Raw genomic sequence first — 22,156 nt, 5'->3', positions numbered from 1 at the left:
GCATCTGTGCGGCTAAGATTTCTGTCTTAGTGCGGCAAGCCGGTATGATTTTGAGATTCGAGAGTAGAGAAGACATCATTCCACCAAGGATTCCAATAATCAGAGCGACCATCTTGACAGAGTGATCTGGATAGAGTCTGCGGAGTTCGAAGAGAAAATCTCGATATTTTATCCGTTTTTCCTACTCTTTTCTGACGATATTCGTCTCGCCAGGAGTTGAAAACTCCACGACAAATATCGTTTTGGTCTGGTGGTCGAGAAGGACTACATCAGGCTTATTAGCTTGTATGAGCCTGAGGGTGGGAAACGAATAGTTCCAATAAATTCGGCACTTCTCGTTCCCCACAACGGATTCAATATCCCCCGGAGCGTAGGGCAACACCGGTGTCTCGTCAATACCGTAAGAGTGCCGCAGATGGTAATATAGCACTCTTAGGGCCGCGTTATGTCGATGTATATAGGCCGAGACCGCATATGCGGTATTATTATTATTATTATTATTATTATTATTATTATTATTATCATTACCGTCGTTGCGCGGCTTCCTCAACCTTCTTGGGGTTCCCGTCGTGGAGGTGCACAAGTGAGGGAGCTTAACTGCAGGGGCAGACGGTTTCTTGCCTTTATTCAAGGCAGAGCTCTTGGTGCCCGCCGCAGGTAGGTGCTGTTGGAGGTGATCTGCTATGTCCAGCCTCATTCCAAGCGGTAGAATGGCGTGGACATTTCTGTTCATCCCCAGCCACCGCCTTAGATTGAGATGAGCACTTCTGTCCAGCCTCGGGATTGGTTTTTGTTTTTGTGTTGTTTCATTCATGTGTGTTCCCACGAGTAGCAAGGGAAGAGTTGGTCACATCTGGCAGAGCCCCGCATTACCAGAGGTAGGCTGATTACGATGAGGTTTTGCCCAGTTCCCCAAGGGATATCACCCTGCGGCCATTCAGCTGTCGGCACGACAGGTAGTCTGGTCCACGGTGACATGTTTTGCAAAGGCTTTTGATGGTTTTAGTTCCCCTCACCCTACTCATTTCTGCCACTGATCAGGAGTCCGGCGACCCTGTCCGTAAGGCCACATTGTCTCCCCGAACAGGGCCTCCAGTCCCTAGGCCGTTTCCCTATTCGCCACCTGCGGACGCGCCCGATAGGTAGCCCAACCCACAGGTGGCGAATATGGTATTTGCGTGAGCAATTCGAAGCCCATTTCATGCAACTTTGCCATAATTTTCAATAATTTGTGACACTGTTTATTGTTTTGATAAAGCAGCACTTTCTTTTTCTTCATTTGGGATCGTTTTTCTGCAATTTCGGCCTTTAAACGCACCACGCACATCATAAAATATATTTCCAGCCCATTTTTGTGCTTTCGGGCGCTTTGGACGAGTTTCACCAATTCTTCTCCACTCAGATGCCGATCGTTTTGATTCCGGAGTTAGGTGATGGATCCATGTTTCATCCATTGTCACATATCGACGCAAAAAATCCGGTTTATTATGTTAAAACATGGCCAAACACTGCTCAGAATCATCAAGACGTTCTTGTTTTTAGTCAACAGTGAGCTCGTACGGCGCAGTGTAAAATTGAAACCCGAATTTGTTTTTGATCCATCGTTTTGAAAATAACGAAGGAAATGTCTCTCTCAGCACAATAACTCACAAACTTATGAGTAAAAAAAACTGAAAAAGCGCCATTAATGTGTTAGGCCCTAGACTCTTCAGTCCATGTCGTATATTATTTCATACGTTTAAATCCGCAGCCGGGCTTGTCCGAATTTCGCAAAATTCTCACGAATAAAATAGCTGCCACAAATACCGCATGGATTTGAAGTATTTGAACTTCATTACGAATCGAATAAACATCAGTATACGTGTTATCTTTATTTATACTGGCTTTAAATTTGGATGCCTGGAATAATTTATTTCAACTCTTTCAAACGAATCCTGACTGAAAATTATCGAGTTTTCATAAAGATAGATGAGTTTATTGTTCGTTTTTTTTTTTCAATCGAAAGATATATGTCAGAAACGTATTCTAAGATGTCTCGTGGGCTGTACACCTGACCATTCATGTCGAAACATTTTTAAAGAACATAAAATATTAACACTGTTATTTGCATCATAAAATCACATTCTGCTGTGATATTCATAATGTCAATGTTAGATTCAGAGGTACACTAACGACACCAAAGATCAAAACTGGATTTTTTGAACGTTGTTTTTCACATCAAATAAGCACTATACAGGGTGTTCCTTAAACACATGCTAATATTTAAGGAGGTAATTCTTAGACCTATTTTAAGGAAAAAACGTCCTATGGACGTATGTCCTAAACGCCTTAACTTTTGAGATACAGGGTGGCAAAGTTTTCAAAAATAATCAGATTTTTAATAATAACTGAGATAATTTTGTAGACATCTTTGGCATTTTTGGTACATATGTTCCATGCCTCAAGGCGCATTTTCTGATGTAAAATTTTCTTAATTTTCTCCGCCAGTGGCGTACGTACGAGTTTTGAAATGTATATTTTTGGCGAAAAAAATACTACGCCACTGCTTTATCTTGAATTAAAAATTATTTTTAAAATCTCCATACATTTTTGAGCACATTTGATTTGTTGGATTTTCTTTGTCCGACGCATGGTTTTCGCTCAAAAAATTAAAAATCGCTTTACTTAAGGATACATTCCTTAAAAATCGGATGCTGTATCGTGCATCGACTGAAAGCAAACTAAGAGATCAGTTTTGGTGCAAAATAATTGAGGATCTAAAAGGTATTTGTTTGTTGTCAGATGCACTGTTCTCAATTAAAATTACGTCATAACGCAGCACCGCTTAATAATTTTTGAAAACATAAATTTAGTTATCCTGGAATAAATGACGTGTAGCAGAATTTATTTACTGCACCTCTTGGAAATATGTGATTTCTTTTAAAGATTAAAAGCAGAAAAAACAGCGTACCCACCATAGCAATAAAAAACGAATTCTCTGTATGTACAAACGTCAGTAGCTAATATATGTTGGTTTAAAGTAAGGTGTTGGTGTTAAAAACTGTCACAGCGCGTTTTGATTGATTTTGAAGTGTTATTGAAGTTATTTTGGTAGTCCGCTGTTTTTCTGAATATCGGTAAATATGGTAAATTAAACGAATGCGGAAATGGCGCAAATGCATTACGTATATGGCCTTGCCGATGGAAATGCAACAGAAGCCAGGCGCATTTATCAGAAAAGATATCCTAATCGTGCCTTACCAGATGGCCGAACCTTTTCAAATATTCATCGTTGACTTGGGGAAACTGGTAGTTTCAAGAAAGGGACTCCGGAAGGTAGACCTCGTGTAGTAAGAACTCCTGAAATTGAGGAAGCGGTGCTGCAAGAAATTGAGGAACATCCTGAGACGAGTACGAGGAAGATCGCTAGAACTCTGGATATTTGTCATCAAATTTTTTGGCGTATTTTGGATGATTTTTTGTTATACCCATACCATATTTCAAGAGTGCAGGCATTACTCCCCAGAGATTTTCCACAGCGTGTGAACTTCAGTCAGTGGTATCTACAAAGTATTGCACTAAATCCGCAGTTTGAGACACAAATTTTGTTCACAGACGAAGCAAATTTTTCTCGGAATGACATTCAAAATTTCCATAACAATCATGTGTGGGCTGAAGAAAATCCCCATGCAATAACCGAAACCCATTTCCAACACCAATTTTCGGTTAATGTATGGGCAGGAATTATAGGTGATCATCTAATAGGCCCATTTTTTCTACCAGGACGCCTTGATGGTCGTTCTCATTTACACTTTCTCGAAGAAGACTTACCTGGGTTATTGGCAGATGTGCCACTTGCGTTAAGGAATCGAATATGGTACATGCACGATGGCGCCCCTGCTCATTTCAGTGTAATTGTCCGAAACCATTTAAATACAGTTTATCCTAATCGTTGGATAGGTCGCAGAGGACCTCAGCAATGGCCAGCAAGATCCCCCGATCTCAACAGTTTAGATTTTTTTTATGGGGTCACCTTAAAACTCTTGTGTATAAAACTCCCGTTAATACTTTAGAAGATTTAAGAGAGCGAATAGTTGCCTCGTGTGAAACTATACGAAATACGCGGGGAATATTTGAACGGGTGCGTAATTCCATGCGTAGAAGGGCGGAAGCATGCATACTAAGTGCAGGTGGCCACTTCCAACAATTTTTATAATCAGTTTTGGTATTATTACTAATTAACAAATTTGTGCTATTCGTTTAGACTAACTGTCACAAAATAAAATAAAACTCGTTTTTGTGAAAAATTTATTTTTTTGCAGATTATGTTTTCAAATATTATTAGGGAATTGGTAATGCGTTATGAAGCAATTTTCAGATTCTCATTCATTTTAGAATTGATCTAATTTCTTAATTTGCTTTCTGTCGATTTTTATTTTTTTGAGTGAAAATCATGCGTCGGACAAAGAAATACCAAGAGATCAAATTTTCTCAAAAATAATGAGGATTTTAAAAATGATTTTATTTTGAAAAGAAAGCATTGGCGTAGTACTTTTTCCCCAAAAATTCACCTTTGATCATGAAACATATGTACCAAATATGCCAAAGATGTCTACAAAATTATCTCAGTTATTATTAAAAAACTGATTATTTTTGAAAACTTTGCCACCCTGTATCTCAAAAGTTAAGGCGTTTAGGACATACGTCCGTAGGAAGTTTTTTTCTTAAAATGGGTCTAAGAATTACCTCCTTGAATATTAGCATGTGTTTAAGGAACACCCTGTATATGTAATACAACTTTTTACCTCTGGAACTTGGATGTGTATCGTTCACAAAATTCAAATTAATATACAAGAAAAATCTCTTGGCCAAACTCAACTTTTTTTCCTTGTTTTTTTTTCCATATCAATTTGAAACGATCATTCATCGAAGGATGTGCAATGATGCTGGTACTTCTATAAGGTTGATAAAGTTAGGAAGCATTTTTGGGGCTGAGTGGAAGAACATTTCAGTGGAGGTATTCTCTCCAAATGAAATGAACTCCGCGCTTTTCTCCTGTTAGCTCATTGTCACAAATATGAAGTGTACAATTTATGTGAGAGTTTCCAACATGCATCTTCTAATGCTTTCTTCAATTTCAGAAAATGCCGATACCTCATGGAACGCTAAACGGATCACCGAGGAATGTATCAAAAAAATAATGTATAAGAAGAGACAGACAAGCCATACTGACGAGACAAATAATACAGTTTCTCTAGTTTGATGTATTATTAGGTTGATAGTAACGTTTTAATTGATTAACACAGCTACGCAACGAATCTTGCCTGAACATTTCATTCATAAAAAATACATTCCAAACACAAATATTGAATCCGAAGGAAAGTTTTATCTATTAGTGAGAATCTATAATCGCAAACTAGTGAGAATCTATAATCGCAAACTAGTGAAAATATCATCATGAAATTTGTTTTGAAGCAGTCAAGTCATTCTCAAACTATTCTAATCCATCAGTTTTCATTTGTATCTTTCAAATCAGAATTATAGAAACATATTTTTTATAAAGTATGTATCGCTTCTACTCGGCAAAGAAAAAAGAGCTAAACAAATTGTACTGAAAAAAAGAGGATTATGTCTCAATATGATTTATACCTTTCTTTCTTAATTTATGTATGTTCTTGTGTAACAAAATTTTGTAATAGTTAGTCAGGTTAGATTAGGTTAAAATCAAAAACAATCCGAAATCTACTCAAGGATAAAGTGCCTTAATTAAAAAAAAACAGAGAAATTCAATTGCAAATCGTTTGCAATGTAATTTACAATTTGATATGATTTCTACCCTAAGACTGATAATTCACACGTTCAGATTCATGAACTAATCAGAAATCAATATCAAACATTCAACCATGCATTACTCTTTAATTTATTTCATTATATTGTAAATTCACGAGATGAGTTCACCTAAAAATATTACCACAGTGTTTGATCTCAATATCGTTCTTAAGAACAAAATGTGATAGATTTTATATGTAATGATACTATGTTGAAATAAAGGCATGTATAAATTAGTGATTATCATTTATATTTTTCAAGGATGTATGGGCTGTAAATTATAAATCATATCCGACTAAAAACATGAGATACCATTTTTCAAATAGTAAGCCGTCTTCAGCTAACACTACTAATAGTCTAATCAACAAGTTCAAAAACATGAAAAATAGAGATAAAGGTTCTAAAATATGAGCGATAGCTCATTCGATTCGGAATCACCTCTAGAAGAATGTTTTTGAAGAATTTTGGTTCAGGTAAAACATTGCAATTATTATTAACAAAATAAGATTCAAAAAAATGGTATTTAGTTTTTCGTTAATAACTCAAAAAATATTAATATTCAAGCAATTTTGAAAGAAGCTTGTTAAAGAGGAAGAAATTTACGATAAAAAAGTCCTGACTCCCGAAAGTCTATCTCCATTATTTGTAATTTTAATTTGACGTTGAAAATAGGGTTCCGCGCGGTTGTTACGGCATGCGCGCGCTGCCTCTAAAGAGAGTTTATCGAAAGAAAAAATTTTTTTATAACATAAAATGTCATTTAAGAAATTTGAAAAAATCTAGTATCTTCTTAACATTTGAATGAATCGAGTCCCGTAGAAAAAAAAGTTTCATCACCATTTTTCAAAAAATTATTCAATTGTTAACTAACAAATTTTTTCCCAGTAACATGGCATAAATAATGGGATAAACGGTATAAATAATTGGCCTATAAATTTTATACTTCGTGGAGCCCTTTTGATATATATACTTCATACGATCCTGCGATAAAAGTTTATAAAAATATAATAATTTTTTAATTACTTATGATTTTTTATAACTATTGCAAAATGAAATATCTAAAAATTGTTGATAATTTTTTTTCAATTGATATTTAGCTATGTCTATTTTCACATCAAACAGTGGCAGTTATTAACACAGGATATGCATTTTTTACGTAATTTGTTTATTAAATTGTTTTAAACAGCTAGAAAAATTCAATATTTTTGAATTTTTTTTTTGCTATTCTGTTGTCTAGAGATAATTATGATTGAAAACAATTTCTCTATTTCATTGTTTATTTCATTTGTTTCATCTCTATTTGATTGTTTAAAATCGATTTTTTTATATTTCGATTGTTTAAATAATTAGTTGAGAAATAATTTTGCTTTTAAAAATGATAATTTACACTTTCAAATAGTTTGGCAGTAAAAAAATGATTTATTATTTGATTGTATATTAGTTTAAGAATTTGTTAAAGACAAATATTGACCAATGTTATATTTTTTTTCTGAAGCAGGAAGAAATTATAGAAACAGTTATATATGATATTATATATGATATTAGAAAGTATTATAATAACTTTTTTATATATAGCTGTTTTCATAATTTTTTTCTGCTTCAGAAAAAAAATATAACGTTGGTCAATATTTGTTAATAACAAATTGTTAAACTAATAAACAATGAAATGATTTTTTTTGCCAAACAATTTAAAAGTGTAAATTATGATTTTTAAAAGCAAAATTATTTCTTAACTAATCATTTAAAAAATCGATTTTAAACAATTGAAAATTAAAATCAAGATTTTTTTTAATCATAACTACCTCTAGACAACAAAATAGCAAAAATAAATTTTCAAAAATATTGAATTTCTTGATTTGTTTAAAACAATTTAATGAACAAATTACGTAAAAAATCCATATCCTATGTTAATAACTGCCATTGTTTAATGTGAAAACAGACATAGCTAAATATCAATTAAAAAAAAATTACCAACAGCCGCGCGCGCATGCTTTAACAGCCGCGCGGAACCCTATTTTCAACGTCAAATTAAAATTATAAATAATGGAGATTGAGTTCGAGAATCGGGACTTTTTTATCGGAAATTTCCTTCTCTTCAACGAGCTTTTTTCAAAATTGCTTAAATATTAATATTTTTTGAGTTATTGACGAAAAACTAAATACTTACCATTTTTTTAATGTTATTTTGTTAATTACAATTGCAATTTTTCACCTGCACCAAAATCCTTCAAAAACATTTTTCTAGAGGTGATTCCGAATCGAATATTTTTTTAGGACCTTTATCTCTATTTTTCATGTTTTTGAACTTGTTGATCAGACCATAATGAGAATATATATCAAAACGTTAATATCCACCATTCAGATATATTTGGAAAACGGTTATTCCAGTAGTTATCACTATTAATCATCTTTTTTACATCAATATAAAAAGCAATTCATAGTAGGTCGATAGCCGGGTAGTTCGGGTAGTGGATGAAAGCGATATTTTATAAAAAAATTGTTTCATTTTATATTGTATGGGAGATTTTTCTATAAATAATATAATTCATTCAGCTAAAAAAAAGCACTCAATTTATTCATTCAATTACGACTTCATGTCACGGATGAGTTCAATCTACACATGTCATCGATGACGGTAAGTAATGCCATTCATTTGATTAAATCCCAGCCAAAGGAATTTTATTCGAATTGAGAGGGGTATAATTCAGTGTTCATAAAAAAGTATTTATTTCGAATGTATTTTTCTTTCTTTCTTTTTTCCAGTTTGTGTCTAGAAGTTACTTTTTTGCATAATATACATATCTTTGTGTAGAATTAATTCTTTGAAATTGATTGCTTTCTTCATTTCTTTGTAAGATTCCCGAATTTTTTTGTATAAAAATGGAGAGTAAGAAAGCCAAAACCTTTCTTTACCAAAAATTTTTCTCTTCTAATCTATCTGGGCTTATTTAACCATTTTTCTGAAATTTCTTCTCTATACCACAACACCACTAAAAAACTGTTTCGATTTTTCACCTTTTTTACAGTTCTGATATCACAAAGGGCTGTTGCAAAAAGTACCAAATACTAATCTAATACAGAAATTGTACATTTTCTTGTACACTTTTCACATCACTGCTATATAAACAAGGTTATATATGATATCTCAATGATTAAAATTGAATGAAACCATAAAGTGAATTACTTATAAGTTAATTATACTCAAACTGCAGAGAACACAATATATGTAAGTATAGTAGCATCAACTACTCAAGTAAACTTTCATAAAATATTCAAAATTACTTCTCTAAATATAAAATAACAACAGCTTTCATAAGTAATAACAATTTAGGCAGAACTCTGTTTAATACAAAACCCAAACGAGATGGAATGAAAAAATCAGGTATGTATAGAATAGAGTGTGGCGAATGCTCTGCAGTATATACAGGCTAAACCGAAAGAATTTTTGACTTAAGGCTCCGTGAACACCTCTGGACAAAAAAATCTACAATGTATGAACATCTTCAAGAATCAAAACACAAGATAAGTAAAGATAACCTCAAATATTTGAATAGGATGGCGACCGTTGAATATGATTTTGATTGTCAAGTTGGCAGGAATTCGGTTAAAATGTTGAAGAAAACCAATTTCTAAATTGTCGACGTTTCGATACTTTATTGTTTAATCTTCAGGACTATTTAGGGTAACCTCAAAATCCTACACATATGTAATAAAGGGGAAAAAATGAATTTGTTGGAAGCCATGGAAATTAACAAATCAATTAAAAACCCGAAATATATACCCCTAAACAGCAAATCGATTCATGTATTTATAAGTTTAACAACCCCTATAATCTTCAGTGTTGAATTCTAAAGTTGTCACCCTGGTTTGTTTAACTACCTGTCCTATCTTACCTGAAAACTCCAGATATAACCGAGTTTTTCAAATTTAACATTTTAGTTTCATACTTGAAGATATACTTAAATCCGAAACCAGTCGTATAAATAAAATTGACTAGTGTTAATTAGACAAAAGTGCTTTTATTCATTTCATCAAAGTGATCATGAATTACCAAAAAATAAGTCATCAATAACACATATCATATGCATAAACATATTTCAATTTACATTTTCAAACCTGAGACTGATCTCTGAAACCAAACCTAAATTTTTGGCATATTCCTAAAGTCTCCTATTCTCAATGAAAAAATTATTACTTGCTGGCGAATAGACACATTACCAAATATCATATGTACGCATATGACATTTAACTAATTTGGATTATTTTCAGCATATCATATGATGACACTTTGAGAACTTCATTCAAGTTTATGTTGAAGCGATTTATTGCGTCTTCGATATATATTTACAATCTATTTTCCACGTAGGTTTGAATCAATATTATAGCTGAATTACTGGAACCAAAGTAATTGAGAGTAGTCTAAGAGAATTAAAATTGTCGATTTATTTGAAAAATTAATAATGTCTATTACGACATGAAAAATGATAAATCAAACTTTCCATGTTTCTATACCACTTGTATTTGTGACTAAAATTACTACAGTTACGTCCTACAAGCACATTTTCAAACTAATACAATAAATGAATTTCGTCCTACAAGGATATTTTAAAACGAATACAATAAATGAGCTTATTGTATTAGTTTCAAAATGTACTTGTAGGATGAAACTGCAGTAACTTTAGTTAGAAATACAAATTTCAAATATATGTAGTGTAAAAACAGAGGAAATTTTTTCTCATTTTCATTATTCTTCTACTACGTGGTAACGGCTACATCCATCAATTTATCTATTACATTTCGGTTAACGGATTTCTCAATACTTTCCCTCCATATACGCCTCTGATTTGCTACTCTCCAAATTACTGCACGGTGGCTTGCATATTGCAATATTGATAAGGATGACGTTTATCAGATGTACAGTGAATCATTTCCAATATTGAATTCTCAAGTGAAAAATTATGGGAAACATTTCCCAAGGGTTCCAAAGTTTCTTGTGAGTTCTAGTGAGTTCCAGTGTTTTGAAATAGTGCTGTTGGTACTGACAGTTGGCAGAATTTGTGAAGAAATCTTTCAGAATAAGTCCAGAGGATTTCATGAATCAAGGGGGAAAAATAATTCAAAAGATAACGAAATCACCGCTAATTTGAATGAGGTGACGTTTGGTCTTAGTTTATCTGCAATTTCCGCCAAGATGAATACTACATTTTCGAACCATTCCAAAAAAGAGAGAGGGTAAGTCAAATTTATTTTCACGGAAATATATTATGCATTCATACAAATCAGTCCATTTCAAGTTCTGGAAAATAGATTAGGAGAAGCTGTGGAAAATGGTTCATCAACATCTTTCGCTTATGTATGAGTTGTTTAAAATACCTCTTCTTCATATCCCAAATTTGATATTATAATTTCGAACCTGAAATATGTTAACCCAAAACAACCTGACCACCAGTTTCTATTCATTTTCGGTTTTCAATTTGATTTTGAAAACAACATGAAATGTGCAATTACACCGATTACAAGTTGAGTTTGACATGAATTAATTTTAATGGCGTTCAACCAGGGGTTCAGGGTTCAACCAGCGAGGACAGGCGAGGCTACTACCCGGGTCCTCCAGAACAGAGGGGGCCCCACATTGAAGATAAAAAAAATATTCAAATGTTAGCGGGTCAGCAACTTTTTTCCGAAACATGCTTCTGCATTTTCATTAAGGATACTTGAACGAATATAATATTGTTAATATCAGAGAGCCCTGATTGCAAGTTTCCATTTACTATCAATTTCATTCGATCGAGCATGCCAGTGGCGATATTTTTTTAATGTTTGATTTGTGATTTGTACCCATAAGTTGAAGAGGAATGAAATATTAAAAAATTCGGAAAAACAGTTGACCCTGCAGGTCAGACTACAGCTCCGGGAGCTAGATTTCAGCGAAATCATTAACGACTTTTTGTCTGTGGGTTGGATTGTATGTAGTTTGGTGGTACATGTAATCCAAAGTGTTTGCCATGTTTGTATCATCGTTTGTCGAGCTGCTGATTTCAAGTCTTGGTGGAGTTGGATTTGCTCCTCTGGCAAGTCGGAGGAACAAACTTCTTTCGCTGCTTGGTCTGCAGGTTCGTTGCCCGTAATTCCTGCATGAGAAAAGATCCAGATGATACTCACATAGACACCTCTGATACGATGGTGGTGGCAGGTGTCCCGGATATCTTTAACCAAAGGATGTGAGTAGTTATTTCTGATGGAGTATGTTGATGAAAGGGAGTCTGTGCATTTGGTAAGTTTACTGTTATCTTGTACTGTAGACCTCAATGCTTATAGTATTCCAAATAGTTCAGCTGTGTGTACACTACTGAAATTGGGAAATTTTTATGTTGCTATTAGTGTATCGAGTGTGATAACAGCACATTCGGTACCATTAACTTCTTTGGATACGTCAGTATTGAGGATGTTGTCGAATTGCTGGTTATTTATCAGTTCTCTGAATCTTTGTATGAAGACTGTGTTAGGCGTATCGCGCTTATTGTAGTTGTTTAGGCATGTGTTCAATAATGTCGGTTTTTTAGTCCATGGAGGAGTTTCAGAAAGTTTTATAAGAGTTGTAGCTTGTAGGTTGGTGTTTCTTGGAATAGGGTATGATAATTGTGGAGGTTAAACGTTCTGGGTCTGTTTTTGGGAACTGTTTGTATAGAATCAATCAATGTAAATACCGGCTTTCGTGGGTAAGCAGATACCCTGCAGGAATAGAATAACAACTGGGATTTTCGTCGCATAAAGAGAGGTGGTTCAGAGGATTCAATATGAATGCTTTCCGTCATAGTGCTGTGGTTTGGATTGTGTCAAGGTATGTTTTGCAGGCATTCATATAAAGGATAATTCCGTAATCCAGCTTGGAGCGGACTAATGATCTGTAAGTCCTTATTAGTATTTCTTCTTCTGCTCTCCATTGGTGATGAGCTAATGATTTTAAAATGTTGATACGATTCGGACAGTTAGCTTTTGTCTCCTGAATATGTTGTTTCCATGTGAGCCTTTAATCAAAGATAACTACCTAAGTCCTATGTTGATCAACGTCTAGTAGCTGGTCCCCATTTAGATCTAGTTGTAGAGGTAGAGGATTAAGTCTTTTGCTAAATCTGTTTCTTTTCAAACTCTGTTTGTACGTTAACCAGCTGTCGCACCCCTACGAATGACAACCCTCAGAAGTCGAAACTTGTGCGAGCTGAGGATTAACGAGGTCTTTCCTTTTGACGTGTGATTCCTAAACTGGATTACTTTAGATTTAGATGTTGAAAAGTGACAACCGGATTTGAGAGACCAATTGCGGATGCTGTCTAGGGTCTTCTGAAATGAGTCAACAGTCAACCAATTTCCAGGGCCGTAATTCAAAAGGGAATAATTCACACAATTATAATCGAATATTACCGAAAAATCCCGAAATATAAAATTTAATTTAATTTCTCAGTATGAAGTGAACGTCTACGATCCAAAAACTACAACAAAAAATACAGGTCCGTATTTAAAAATTCAAAGATGATGGGTGGCCCAAGTCAGATGACACCCTGTATGAAAGATTCATGGATATATTCTGAGAGACCACATCAAGTGCCAATAGAAAAATGTGGACAGATTTTCAATATGTCTGCGAATGAAGAAGATATGAGCAAAAAAATAATTTGGGATTTTTTGGTTTTTCCTGTATATCTCCAGAACCAACAGAGCTATATTCGATTTCTTCACATCATTGAATAGGTCTCTAAAATACGCAACTTTGCCATAATTTAACCGACGCTCTATCTCTTATCGTTTACGAGATCCCCATGCACAGAAACGAATTTGAATAGCCCTGTATATCAAATATTACTATTCTCAGTAATAATTCAACAGAAAAAAAACTTGATATAAAATGTACAATTTCAAACTTCGAATTATTTTTCCATAATTTCACGTATACTGTGGCTAAATATTAATATGCGATTTAAAACAAATGCACTATAATTTGAGACTATTGAATACTTATGTAACTCACTTACATTTTTTGTTGGTAATATTTCCTTCTATTATTGAAAAAAAAAGGTACAACACGAACAAAAACATGGACAATAAAAACTTTCAAAAAATGTATGCTTTTTGATGAACTATTGGGATAATAATTTCCCGCCTAATAGTTCTGCGCTAGAACGACATTTCCTATATTGGCGAATAGATGGCAGCACATGCATTCTTATGTATACTTATATCTTGGGAAGATGTTTTCCCCGTAAAACATTAGCTGCCTGACTTAGATATGGTGGGAAAATATTATACCAGTAAACCTTAAATTAACCCTTAATACGCGTAGTCTAAAGTGTAGGATTCACAATCGCAGTCCAATTCAGAATAGAAAAATGAGTGCTCACATCGAAATTACTCCAGGAACATTCCATGATGCAATGTATACATTTTTTCAGGGATAAAACACAAGCACTACCGAAAAATCCTTAGGGCGCTCTAAAAGCGGTGCCTGTGGATTCGAATCGCTGGAGATTAAATCCATTCAGAAAAACGTTCTCAGAAAGTTTATTCCATATGAACGCAGTTCTCCAAACGAGAAAGTTCTTAAACAGTGAAGTTCGAGGTGTACCTCAAAACGATGAGAAGCCACAGTCCATCACGTATTTTGTGACAAATGTGACAAGTCACTTGAACACTTCTATAAAAGAGAGACAAATCCCCAACCATTCTTCGATGTTCCAGACCATCGAGGTTGCAAGTGATGTTCGCGTCTCCAATCAGATGATTTGAGTGGGTCTTTGCTGTCTTTTGCTGATCTCATCAGATACTCCGATATTTTCGTAGTTGGTTCGAAGTCGATGTAAATTTTCTTCTTCTTTAGATTTTTGGACTCGGTTGGTGTTACCTTCTATGTATGGTGTTTCTCTTTTCACTGGTGTTTCTCTTCTTCTCCTTCGAACGCATAACTTGGATTGAGTCTTTTCTGTCGTAGCCGTTGTAACACAGTTGTTAGGTGTTTTATTTCGTCGTCGACGTACCTTTCTTCACATATTCCCAAATCACATATTCACTAGGGTGTTGATGACGGTTCGTTTATGTTTTGGATGATGGTTGGATCTATTACGTAGATATCGATCTGTATGTGTTTTCTTTCTGTTCACCTTATGGTCTAGTTAACTACCTTTCCTGATGGCTAAAACATCAAAGAATAAAAACAATACTCCAAAGATGGTCTAATTTGAGCTTTATGAAGCATCAAAAGTTGCTGAGATGTGTACAGTTTTCTGGTTCGGAACAGTGTTCCATGCTTTTTAGAATTTGTAAATAAACTTCATCATCTTCAGAAAGTGAACATTTTGGAATGCTTTGGAGTGAGTTTTGAATAAAGTATAGGTAATGATTTTGTTTGCAAATTCATAAAAACATGAAACTGCTAATTTCTCAGTGAGGGATGGTCCGATTTTGAAAATTGAGTCAGTGTTGGACAGACACTCAAAATACCTTTCAAAAGAGGTATCATAAGAGACCCGTAGTAGCACTCTCTTGGCAACGATTGATGAAACATTATCGTTCTACTTAGAAAAAAGTACTAACTGCCCTCTTTCGTAAATATCGTTCCGTTCAAAACTTTCCTCTCCTCTTATAATTGTTTTTTCTCACACATTTGCGATATAAAGGTTTTTTTTTTCAGAAGAACGAGCATCGAAGACATGATCCGAAGTGAATACTTTTGGTATTTAATATTATTTGTTGTATTACCAATTATGATACTAGCATTGCGAAAAGTTATTCAGGATTGCTGCAGAAGAAGAGAACCAAATAATGACATGAATGGAGCCATCAAAAAATTTTTGCGGAGACCAAAAGTGAACGGTATCAAGTCAAATTTAAAAAAATTGTCTTCACGAACATGTACAAGATCTAGTGATAGCGTTGATAGAGAAAACACAGCTGACATTACTCTTATGGTTGACGTTAATCGTCCAGGAAGAAGAGAAAACTGTACAACAGTTGGCAAATATTCTACAGGTATGAAGAGCTGACAACCAATAATCCCACCTATAACCTATACCTATAATCGATTATTGCAATTGGCATTCCGTCCCTTGACTCTCAACGGTTGGCAATTCCAACATTTAAAACTGAAATGGTGAAGAACTTTTTGAAATATTTCGATGGATTTTTCTATGAATTCAACAAAAATAATAACAGAAATGAATGACTAAATTGCGGATAGAGACAAACTCCAAAAAAAATAATATTTGAATTTTCAGTTCGCATCATTCACCTTTCCTCGTAGTAGGTTCCACCAAATAGCTGCTGGAAAACAACAATTCGATAGACATTTCTACAAATTTTCTCGCAGAGGAAATTCTTGCAGATACTTGTCGTCTAGAAGCAGATTCTTGCTAAAACTCACGCCAAATTCCATCAGATATGATCCATTGTCCGTCGAGGAATTAGCCAGGAAAGTATTCGTTCTACAACAAGCATTTTACAGATCCTCTGGGTGAAAACGTTGAGAGAGGTGAATGATCCTGATTCCAATTCGGATTATTTGAGAACTGTAATTTTTTTGTCTTTTGAGTGAAAAATTTCATTCTAATGCTTGTTACGTTGTTCAACGGGGGTGGAAGAGAAATTTGGTTTTGGAATGAAAGTTGAACCCCCCTTCGGTATATTCCAAAACCGTGTTGGTAACAAATTTTTTTTTTTCGGTCACTGAAAAGTTTACTCAAATGACCACTTGGCTAGCTCAGCAATTCGGGGGTGAGTATGGAGAATAAATCCACCAAAAGATGCTGTTCTTGATATTTTACAAAAATTTTATTGAATCTCTAACAGGTTTCAAATAACATACAATGACAAATATCAAGAAAGAATATGCAGTGTTTGTATCAACCCAAAGTGTTTTGAGGGGTATTTCTCAAAGCAGTGTGATCACACCTGATTTGAGCACGTTACTTAACAGGAAATAAGTCCAATAAATCTATCAATAATAATTCTATTCTAACACTGAATCATTTACAAAACTCAGTAATCACAAATTTGATACAAATCAAAGTTACACTTGAATGATAAGGGCAAAATAACAGTTTGATGCAGCACTTTCTATGAATTAGAGGCGGCAAATCATGTTAAGGCAAGTCTCTAGTACTCGTAAAGCGTTAAGGATGCTAATGATTATGCAATGTATTGTTAAACAAACTGAATCGGTGTCAAGCACAGCTGCGGCAAGCTTTAGGCATTCATGAAGCTATAATAATTGATCAAGTGTGTTTATATGCCGCGGAATGCAGCAAGATACAGCGGAATGCAACGATGCAGCGTGCATGCAAGCTCACGATGGTATTTTCTAGGTTGTGACATGTATTGCACCAGTTAGGCCATAGCAAAAAAAATCGAACTCACCAGAATAAATCAAATGAATAATGTTACTGCTACTTATCATGTGCCTCCGTGATATCCAATTTAAATGCAATATTTAACAATGGCTGGTGGTCTGAAGCGGCCGTTTCGAGAAGCTAGGACAAAACACCAAATCCGACCTCTTGTCGGGATCCCGTACCAGTAAACTCCTTGTACTCTTACTCGGGACTATCGAGTCTTTCCCTTACGAAACCCAAAATATTTTGGAATGCAACAATTTCTCCAAATTGTTAACAAAATTAGGAAAGACCTCTTGTTTCTTTCTCGTCTCCTCGAACGCCCTCTTCCTTTTCATCCCTCCCCTCATAACCTATTTCCGCCTTTCGAATTCCTATTTATTGAAATTCCTCATATAACACTCTTTCTTGCCTTTAGACTTCCTATAATTGATCAAGGTGATTGTTTGAATGTTCAATAACGGTCACCTTTTACGTAACAAAGCTGCAGCTATTTTGTAATTCGCCTGAATCAAATTTTACCGCCAGGAAGTAAACCTGACTAGTTCGGTAGTCGATCTTTCTCGACCGGCTTGCGAACTACGACGGCAGCAAATAACACCTATGACAAAGGCAACATCTAGGTTTTGTTTACTTTTCCAAATGCGCCAATTGAATATCAAAACAGGAATGCCAAGTAAGTATTGACAATTGTAACATATTGGCCTTCCCTCTACACTCATTATTTTCATCTCTTTATATAAATGAATGAAGATATTTTGACTTTTCTTCCTTTTCTGGAGTACCAAGTTAGTTTATAATAATATATTCCTATAAAATGTTCCTTATCAAAGGTAGACAACCAACCCTACTTGGCAGTTGTAGGGTGGGCTGCCTGTCTAAACTGATATTAGTGTATTTACATAGAATAAAATAGCCTAATGTTACTTAGCGGGAAACCGGCACGTAACATGTTTCCTACAACTGAAGGGCAAAATGATGGAGTAGAATTGGCGTGAAATTATAGTCAGAAAATGAATTTCAAATTCCAAAGCAGTTCAGTTAGCAAGAATTCTAAAGGAAATTCACTTCTCTCACAAATTTGTGCAGTATAAAAAGTTCTGTAGTCATTTTTAAGTAGAATAATTTGATGAAATTATGAAATAATTATCATGATTGTTAGCTGTATTTTCAAATGAAAATTCATTTCAATGTTACATATATGTTAAAGAATGTGATAGATAAAATAACAGATAATTTGTAATATATCACATAACTCTCGAACAGGTAGATCGTTATCCTGAATACAAGGCAGGTTATCCAGTGAAAAAGTTACCATTTACTCAAGGGCAAAGAAAGATAAAAATATATTGCTCACAGTTAGTTACCATTATCAATTCTCTATCTCTTTCTTCATATTCTTCTTCTTCTAATTCTTGAATATATTGCAGATTGTATGGAGGAACTATCATCGCAACCAATAAGGAGAATACGCAAATGGATTGAAAAAAAAATTTCTAACGAATATTTCATACCCATGGAGACGATAAAATCAAGGATTGAAGAAGTCTAGTACTGACTGTTTTCAAAATCACTTCGGTTGTATGTCCTTAATTACGAAAGCGTTGAAATACCACAGAACTTTTTTTCATAACTGACATTTCAAACTAACGATTATCTATCTTACTGTTTAACTTCCCGATAATAATTTATAATTTAGGCTGTTGAAAATGGACCTTCCAGTTTGATGTAAAATAATCTCAATCGACCGTTCAAACTAGTATTCATTCATTGTCATTGTTCGGTTGAAGTTCAAAATACTTTATTCGTTAATGAAGACGCTCAACGACTGGGACGTTTGGACAAATTTCATACATTACATATTAATCAAAAGGAACAAAATAGTACCGGAGTATACTTCCCTTCGCCATAAAATATCAATTACTCCATTCAATAGCTGAATGCAAAAAAAGCTCATCTTCTAACGAAATTCCAATAGAATTTTTACTTCATTTCAATTTCGAAGTTTTGCATAAATCTCTCATTCAAGTCGCATCATTTACCTCACAACTGTCTTCACTGTTCACTTTTCAAAATAGGCAAACGTGAGGAAAAAATCTGCGCCTCTACCAAAGTAATTATAAAATGTTTCCATTCGTTTTCGACAAAATCGTCTCTGTCGGTGGTGTAAAATAATAAATATTTTTTATCACGAGATTTTTTTCAACTTTCCTAATTTATAATATAATGTTGTGAAAAGTTGTTGTTGAATTAGTTTTCATTCATTTTTTCTCAGTTACCAGGTGACTCATCTGTCATATTCATTTTGGTCTCAATGTGTTTATCAACAATAGATTTATTTATTTATTTATTCAACGGGTAGTGAAAATTAAAATTTGTTATAAAAAAAAGAGTTTGTTAAATCTTAACTAATGAAAAGAGAAATGTAAATTTCTATGTTTTTCACCACTTTCAATTGTAACTAACGTTACTGCAGTTTCGTCCTATAAAGACATTCCCAAACTAATACAATAAACTAACAATGATTCTTACATTCGCCAATTTATACCATTCAGGTACTTGATTGAGTACCTGAATTTACAGTTCACAATGCGGATGTGTCAATTTAAAATTGAGTAAATAAAATCGATTTGATCATTTAACAGGTTGCACCCGCAATGTTTATGCTTGTAAATTTCCAAGGATTCTAAATAATTGAGTTTGCAACCCTTCCTTGCATAGTGCAGAATTTCCGTATCGTTTAGACTTGTGGTTGCATGCCAAGGAATGGTTTAAAAACGTCGAATCATTTTTTCCTAGTCTGAAGGACCTTTCATGTTCAGCATACCGTCTTTGGAAATTTCGTCGGCATTGTCCCACATAAACACTATTACACTCCGAACACTTAAGCTTATAAACTCCAGATTTTTCCAACTTGTCGACCTTATCTTTGGCATTGAAAAGGAAATGAGATAACCTGACATGTGGTCTAAATGCTACTTCCACATTGTTTCTTCTGAAGAAACCTGCGATTATTTCTGTTTTTTTCCAAAATATGTTAGCGTTACCCATTTTTTGATTTCTGTTTGTTTGACCTGAGGGTATATCAATCTGTGAGTGAATTTCCGGCTTTGTTTCCTGACTAACTTCTGGATAGTATCTGCGTTGAAACTGTGTTAAATTGGCACATCCGCATTGTGAACTGTAAATTCAGGTACTCAATCAAGTACCTGAATGGTATATATTGGCGAATGTAATGAATTATTGTTAGTTTATTGTATTAGTTTGAGAATGTCTATATAGGACGAAACTGCAGTAACGTTAGTTACAATTAAAAGTGGTGAAAAAAATATAAATTTTCATTTCTCTTTTCATTATGATCTCCTACCACGTAGTAACGGCTACATCCATCAATTTAAATCTTGACTAAATCAGATTTAGATTATACAAGAGCCTAAAATCTGTCAGTCGATCCAATAAACGACGTCTTCGTGAGAGAGTCGTCATCACCATCAGTTACTGACACTAAATATGTTACAAAAATCGGTACTATGAAAAATTGTAGCCTATGAACATGTCAAATTGTGGAAGAGAACAATTACATTCGATTGTCCACAAAAAAGAATAGAAACCAACTTTGAAATGAATTTTATCGTAGCTCCAATAATTTCATATTCGTTTCAGTTTCAATGTAACATATTTGCAAATTATAATAGGTATGTATGCCGTATTTTAGAAAAATGGTGACTTCCTTGAAAAAAATATTTCTACAAAGAATTTTGAAATGAACAGAAAAGTAATTACTTTATCATGATATTAAGGATCCCATAGATATAAAAAAATGTTTCTGAAATAATATCGAATTCTACGATGAAATAAATATATAGTAAGAAGTTAACCCAGCTAAAATTTTATTAGCAGCAAAAATACTTGCTGAAATCCACTATTCTATTTGTACACAAATTTTTTGTGATTGAAATTTCCATGGTGTTTCTTCTTCCAAAAGGCACAGTGACGGTATATTCCAAAAAATATATAATTGTACTATGTTATTTTTTGGATGAACTTCATCTTTAATTTAAACATGAAAAGATATGTATACATGTAGAATAGAAGAAAACACAGTGATAAGGCAGAAAACTAGAAAAAGTAAGGTGGATATTATTGACTTGTATATATTTTCACGCCATCTCAAAGAGTTTTGAGATTATTATTAGTTCATATCCTTATTCATATAGCAATATAGCACTCCTTATGTTCAAGATTCATATCACTACTAACATTTTAATTTTTTTGTTTTGATATATTTTTGTTTTGAAGGTTATTTTTGGTTTCTCGTCAAGTAAAAAGTAGAGCTGAAAGATCTATGAGAAAATGAGAACAATTAGATGTTTGTGTCTGAGTAGGATACAATAAATAACCTTATTTATAAATGGGTGGTGTCCTTTCTGTAAATTGTTGCTAGTGAATATTTTGTTCCATTATTGTTACGTTATATCAAATTATAAAAGCATATTTGAATTTGTTTAGATGATTTTTGAAGTATCCTGACCTGCATCCTTACTATTTTGGAAAATTGTTAGGTAATTGTAATGTTCGAAAGAGGTTATTGTCAACAATATTACTGATTACTTTACTTCTGACCACCACTTTTGTATTGAAATAGTGATGGTTCAAGCCCTATCATATCAATGTGAAAAATATATATGAAAAATGATAGATAACTCCTTGAATTGGTGTCAGCTGGAATTGAGCGTACTGGGAGTGAATTATGAAATACTAAAGTCTGCAATTTCTTGATTGTTTTCTGTACCCATAACAAATAACTAATTCACTTTCTGTAGATACTTTAATGCATTTTCAGAAAGAGAACTGAGTGCTGAATTAACAAAATACTATAATATTTCTATAAGAATATTATGAATCTGTGAGTGCAGCACGAAAATAGCTGTTTGAAGGTGGTTGACAATGTTTTGTGGTGTATTTCATCA

General features: G+C 33.9%; 1 protein-coding gene and 1 long non-coding RNA gene across 2 annotated transcripts in view; one reads left to right on the top strand and one right to left on the bottom strand.

Moving 5' to 3' along the window:
• LOC111517914 (uncharacterized) overlaps positions 1-22,156 on the bottom strand; it is a 1,107,665-nt gene that overhangs the window by 1,060,136 nt on the left and 25,373 nt on the right. The gene's annotated exons all lie outside the window — the stretch shown is intronic.
• LOC111502339 (uncharacterized) lies at positions 10,705-21,686 on the top strand. Its single transcript, XR_012465531.1, has 3 exons — positions 10,705-11,040; positions 15,491-15,828; positions 18,617-21,686. It is a non-coding gene; the product is annotated as an uncharacterized lncRNA (long non-coding RNA).

The sequence above is a fragment of the Leptinotarsa decemlineata genome, unplaced genomic scaffold, assembly GCF_025532065.1.
Source record: "Leptinotarsa decemlineata unplaced genomic scaffold, Ldec_3_MD MMD2_tig00001064_RagTag_RagTag, whole genome shotgun sequence".
Taxonomy (NCBI): Eukaryota; Metazoa; Arthropoda; class Insecta; order Coleoptera; family Chrysomelidae; genus Leptinotarsa; species Leptinotarsa decemlineata.
This window is presented reverse-complemented; position numbering and strand designations above follow the sequence as displayed.